Below are 6,813 nucleotides of genomic sequence, written 5' to 3'. Positions count from 1 at the left end.
ATAGACAGTTTGGGGGAAAGCAACATCAATTCTGCAAAGGTGTTCCTTCATTAGCATTTCCAGAGCTACCCCAGTCAATGTGCCTAGGTCATTGCCACCACAGTGCACAATCATGAGGTCGGGGGTTGGAGATGCAAAAAGGTTTTAACCACAGGCATCAATTTATGCCACTTTAGTCCTCTCTGTCCAATCCATTTAATGTCTACATTTTGCAAAGCTAGGTCTTTGTCAATACATATGCGTTCAGCATACCTTTTGCATCAGAAAACATAGCTGTGCCCAACAATCCACACTGAAGCATCTTGAATGGATGACTGTAGGTAATGAAAAGATGTATGTAGCTGAGGTAGCCAGTTAGTAGAATGAGAGGTATGTAAAATGGTGGACAAGATGCTGTTTTTAAGAAAGTAGAGAATCGATTGGATGTTTATGAAGTTTGTACATTCAAAAATAGGATGCATTTTACTTTCTTTTAAAAGCATGTTTCTTATTGGTTAGTAAAAAAATGTTTGAAAGATACAGTAGAAAGGATAAGGTCATGTTTTGTAAAGCAACTACACCTTCTGTTTGCATTTGCAAAATTGTGTGGTGAACTAAAATATGGCGAACTTGTGACCTGTCAGCTAAGTTAAATGTTTCATGAACTGTTACCATGGAAACTGCCATTAAGCAGAAAGGGTGAAGAATTTATTTGCTAAGGGTTATCATATGGAACCAAAAGAAATGTGTTTTACAATTTGAAAAATTCTGGGAAGCAATGTTATCTGTTTCATATGTGTATTTGTATGAAGAAAGAGCTGGAAACCTTGCCATTAATGGTTCTGAGTCTGGTGCATTATATTTATTGTATGTAAAAGAAAATCCTGTCACAAGTTTGTGAGATTTTTCATTGAACACATTTATTTGCAAGGTGAGTTATACATTTGTGAGGTTTATTTAAAAAAATGGAACATCATTCTAAAACTGTGTTGTTTGAAATATATTATTCAATGTAGAGATGTATATTAGAGTTTGTTTCATTGTACTTAAATGTAGTTTTAAAAAGAGTCTGTACAGTAATATGTGTATTTATTAAGATGATTATTGATGTTATTAATTGGGTGTTCAAAGGTATAGTTGAAGGATGTGCTTATTTTTAGATAGTTGGTTGAAGATACAGCACAAATGTGTAGTTTGAAAGATGTTCATTTAAGGTGTAGTTTATTACGCTTCATTTTTCCGAACTTGTGAGCTGTCACTTTAGTTGAATGTTCCATGAACTGTTACTAAGGAAACTGTAATTAAGCAGAATGGGGGTAGAAATCAGTTGCTAAGGGTTATTATGTGTAACCAATAGATGTGCTCCCGCCTGACAATTCAGACAAAGGAGCTGTCAACCCTAATGTTAGTTTGTCATCTGCTTGCATTCAGGCAATGTGATGTGGCTTGTTCGGGGTGGGATGTGTGCGACTTTGGGATTCATTTTTGACATGTCTTGCATGTGGCAAATGTGCGGCATCACTGTGTGTTACGTGGCCTCACAGCTGCTCCTCCATCCCTCTAAGCCTATTTACTTGTGTGTGCTGCGCGGTTGCATCACTGTGATCTCCTACGGCACACCATTGTCATGCTTTTCTGTGTATGTCCACAAGCCTGACAACGACACACTGTGGTTGGCCGTTGAAGGTGGGTGGCCACATGAGTGTAGGCCAATGGTAGGGATAGGGCAGACACAGATGTAGAGTTCATGCCTGGCAGAAGTTGCACTGTGAGTAGGGCTAGGCATGTGGCTCAAGGTGTGGCAATAAAGATACACCCTACACTGGGCATGTATGAGCCAAGAGCCCCAGCCGTCTTGCGTTCCTTCATTTCTCCATTCGTGCGAGGCTGCCCTCCAGGTGCATGCTACATTGCAACAGTGTCGATTGTGTGCAAGGTGGCGTCAACACTAAAACACAGTCACATGCAGTAGTTTCTTCCTTGTCCAGTCCAGAACTGAACCACGGCTAGAGCCCTTGGCATATTCCGCACAGCCCTACGTTGTACTGGCATACGCCGGCTCTGCCCACTCCACTTACGCTTACAGGGGGTGGGGGGACAAAGCTACATTTCCAAGGTCCTAGCCACTGCCTGAGGTAACATGGTTGTGTCCACTCTCCACAACACTACAAACACCAGCAGTATATGTCCACATGGACAGGTCTGTGCTCTGCATAGTGAGGTCTGTCCAGCACATCACCACCACACTTGGAATTGTGTGCATTCTTATCCATGGGTGACTTGCCTCCTTCAGACATACTTGGTTCCCACCTCTCCCAATATTCAGCTATTGTATGGGTGAGGGGCCATGTTGTTTTTCAGAATGTCTGCTGCCATGTTTGCGCTGCCTCTGTGGTAGTTGGGGATGGTCCTGGGGGTTATGGCGGTGGGTGTTGTGGCCCTCTTGGTTGTCTGAGCTGCATAATCAGTAGCTCCATGACATGTGTTGGTCACCAGATATGGCTCTGGGCTCGGCTTCCTTTCATACTGTAGGTAGTCGTCCTGCTTTACACCAGTAAAAGGAAGGTGTAAAATTCCTACTGCTAACGTGGCTCATCGCCTGTTTTTGGATCGCATCACAGATTTGGCTGGTCGTTGAAAATGGCGCAAAGTGGTGGTTTTGTGTTTTATGCACGGGAACGCCTACTTTGCATATTATTAGCGTTAGTTGTCGCTCTCATCCCTGGCAATGTTTTTTGCGGAAGCTATCGCTGGAAAACTGGCGATATCGCCAGTTTGCACCAGGTAGCGAATGGGACGATAATTCTTTTGCCACTTTTGCTGAGCTAAACTGCTGATAACTCGGCGATAAGTCCCTGAGAATATGCCCTATCTTTTCAAAAAATGTTCATCTGGATTCCCGCACCTAGTCGCTTTAAAATATTAAAATGATAATGCTTTTTTTGCCCTGGGGTCCTTGTGGGATCCCTGGAGCAGGCTAGGGGATTAGGATGTTTGTATCCTGCCCACTTTTCTTGTTTTTTCAGCTTTTTCTGTGCAACTAGCAGTACTGGCGCTGCTAGTTGCAGTCTTGTTAAGTCTCGAAGGCGGAGAAGCAGGGCAACGGCTTGGGCTCGCCTTTGTTTGTTTTTGCTGGAGCTTTGCAGGTCTGCGGTCCCAGGATTGTCTGAGCACCTCGCGCTCCTCACACCCGGATCTGGCTTTTTGTCACCAAGGGATCTAGTTTTCTGCTGACGTGCAACTGTTGTCTTTGGGGTTTTTGGTTCTCCATTGGTGTGTTGCCGGTTCTGGACTGCAGAGGGGACAACGCGAGCTCTCCAGTGATTGGGTGATGGCGGATCATATGATGATGCCCATGGCCCACCGGGTGAACCGACTGCAGAATTATCGGATGGGCACGAATGGCATGCAGGGGCCTCCCCAGCACTCCATCAGGACCTTACCCAATGGACAGATGATGCAGTATGCAGCTACCAACATGGACGGGGGCATGAGACTTGGCCTGCCATGAACACCCAAATGGGACACCACCAGCTGTACAGCAGCCAGGCCCCACAGCAGTCCCAGCAGCAGTACATGAGCCCAGTGACCTCTCAGCAGCTCATGGACAGCATGCACTTACAGAAACTGAACACCCAGTACCAAGAGCACCCGCTCCTGGGCATGGGCGGCGGGCCCATGGGTGCGGCCTCCCAGCAGTTCAGAATGGGGCCCGCGCTCCAGCACCCAGGACTGCAGCACATGCCGCCCCCAGCTCTCACGCTCAATGGCATGGACTCTGACCTGATCGACGAGGAGGTGCTCACCTCTCTCGTGCTGAAGCTGGGCCTTGACCGGGTCCAAGAGCTGCCCGAGCTCTTCCTGGGACAGAACGAGTTCAATTTCATTTCAGACTTTGTCAGCAAACAGCAGCCCAGCACGGTCAGCTGCTGAGGGCTGCCACTTTGGTTTGTGGCAGGAGGGGTCTCCTTGACGTGGACAATCATCGGGCACTGATGAATTGCACTGGATGGAATGCTTTTCACTTTTAGTGTGGGGGGATATATATTTTACTCTTGGGAGGGCTCTTTTTATTTAAAAAACAAACAAACGTATGGACTGCTTTAGAGACTAAGGCAAATGCTTCAGCGTGCTATGTATACAGAATGGTGTTATGGGGCCGGTCCTCGCGCTTAATGGCCACGTTGGCCAGCGCAGTGGTGATTCCTCCGCTTGCTCCTGTGCGGCAGTGAACACCATCATGGTGACATTTGTATCATTGCGACCAAGATTGCCATTGAATCTTCCAAATATGTGGGTGAAACGTGCGGATCGCAGTAGCCAGCCACCCTTCTATGGCTGCATTCTTTGAAGTGATTGGGAAATAGTAGCTTTATGTTCTCTTTCTATCCAGCAAGCTCCACACTGTACCAGTTGATATAGTCAGTGTTGTAAAATCAGGATATCTTAAAAAAAAATGAAAGAAATGTCCCATGTCTATGGTTTGAATGATGAGCCGCAGCTGTTGGTAGCTTTGTTTCTCCTGGCACAGCACCTGTGGCACAGATTAGGCTAAATATATTTCTTTAAGCCTTATTAGTATTCGTATCCCACGTTTTGACATCTGTACAAGTAATCATGCTATTTTTAAATATTTTGGAAAAAAGCTTTAGGCACCTAAAGCTGCATTCTCGCACCTTCCCTCCCCAATTCCCACTTCTGAAACCAAATACAGTAGTAAGCTGACTATTCCCGAATGTAATGTTATTTATTTTTAATTACTTATTGTGAATCCGCCTGGGGAGGACTGAGGAAAGTCACTGCAGTTTTAAAGCGCAGCTTCAGATCATAGTTGGGGCATTTTTGTATGTATTTCAGCAGTTCTACTGATGACCTTCATTAAACGGCTTTATAAAAACAAGTATTTTTGGGACGGTGCCCAGTCCAGACAAGAAGGCGGTGCTAGGGCTTGCTTCACCCGCAAATCTACTCACACAGGAACCAATTGAAGGGGAAAGGTGACTGTTTCCAGCCGCTGAAGTACTTGTGCTGACTGCTAGGCGCTACTGCCCCCTGCTGTTATGATTGCACATTGCGGCTCCTCATGGTTGATCAATGAAGCGAGAATGTACAAATGAATTTCTCATTAAAAGCAAAAGCTTTTTTATTAACCCTTTACTTGTGATTCGCATGTAGCTACAACAAACTCCTAATAAAAACAACCGCTTGTTTTAGAGCCACCCTTTTACCCAACAGTGAGGGCTTATAGCCAAGTTATCTGCACTTTAGCACAGCAAAAGTGGTGAAAGAATTATCTATATGAAGTATCAAAAGGAGAGTGAGGATTAGAGAGCTTGTTCTTATCCCCTAGGTAATATATTAAATTAATGAGAACTAGTCTGTCAAGACGTGATATTGGACTTAAAGCCGTGTGTTGTTAATGAAAAAGATTGTAAAGTCTTCTTTCTTTTTATGAAGCCCTCACCCCCCAACATAGTTGGTGGCATGCTTCATCATCGGGCCCACTTGGTGACACAGAGTGTGTCCCTGGTGTGCTACAATGCCTGTATTCCATTGGAGCAGGTATGTTTACTGAGTGTGCAGTGAAGGTGACGTGAAAGTAAAATTTAAAAACTGTTCATTGGTCACATTACCCAAAGGGATTATCTTTAATATTTGGGCCTCGGGCAGGAGTAAAAACAAGGCAACGGATGTAGGTGGAGTGGTATTTAGGAAAGTGTGTGGTCTAAATGTTTCAGCCTGGCGTTTGGTGTTAACTGGCTTTCCTCAGGAACTAAAAATTTGAAAAGTGTGATCTATACTTTCTATTGTGGGTAGTTCGAGAGATGTGTGGCACACCCTATGGTGCTCTGCATTGGATCTACGTGAACAAATTATCTGTCCATTCTCAAGTTGGTTCAGACTGCCACATTGCCCACAGGCTGACAGTACCAACACAGCAGACCACCAACATCCTTCCGCAGACAAAGCTGATGGCTGTGCTGTACCTGTTGGCCTCTGGTTCCTTCCAACCAACAACTGCCAGAGTCGGAGGAGTCTCACAGTCAGCCCTATTAAACTTCCTCACACATGTCTTGGATGCATGTCCACAAAAGCAACGACAGGCCCCTGTATCCGCACCACAAGCTTATCCCAATTCATAGTATTCCAGCGCAAGCAAACGCGACCCCAGCCACTGCCTCTGTTCTCCAGATACAAGAATGTAGTTTCCGAAATGGATGTGCGCCAGATCATGCTGTCCAGTAGTCACCATTAGTGAAAAAACAGTACTTTATTACAAAAAACATAAACTAACAACACGAAAACATCAAACAACAAGTGACATTCCCAACGTTGAACATCATCAGGGCAACTTGTGAATCAAAAGAACTGCAGATCGTTCTCAAAATCCCCAATACGATTCCATATTCTGAAAGTCCGTATTAAGAAACCTGTTGGATAAGTGGTGACAATGTTGAAGCATTAGTATGGTCACAAACATCATCTGGTACAATGTATTGCACTTGGAGAAACCAGAATGCTTACAGGTATAATCAATTGTGCACAAAATGACCGTAACAGAAGTTTGTGTGGTCGTAAGCTTCATAAGAAAGAAAAGGAAGATTACGACCACACAAACTTCTGTTACTGTCTCATTCTGCAGGATTTATCATACCTGTGAGCGTCACGTTATGTTTCAGGTTGATACACCTGCAGCTTCACTTCACCCATACTGCACAGGAACAGCTGTAGACCAAGAAGGTAACCACGCCATAGCAGGCTTCCAGCACGTATTGGGAGCAATTGACTGCACACATGTAGTACTTGTGCCCCTTGCTGACACTGCACACAATC

At 44.9% G+C, this 6,813-nt stretch overlaps 1 pseudogene; it reads left to right on the top strand.

Moving 5' to 3' along the window:
- Positions 1-3,222: 3,222 nt before the first annotated feature.
- Positions 3,223-3,912, top strand: LOC147689849 (cbp/p300-interacting transactivator 3-like; annotated as a pseudogene).
- Positions 3,913-6,813: the final 2,901 nt, after the last annotated feature.

Source organism: Lissotriton vulgaris, chromosome 9 (genome assembly GCF_964263255.1).
Source record: "Lissotriton vulgaris chromosome 9, aLisVul1.2, whole genome shotgun sequence".
NCBI lineage: Eukaryota > Metazoa > Chordata > Amphibia > Caudata > Salamandridae > Lissotriton > Lissotriton vulgaris.
The sequence above is the reverse complement of the archived record's forward strand: the minus strand, read 5'-3'. Positions and strand labels throughout refer to the sequence as shown.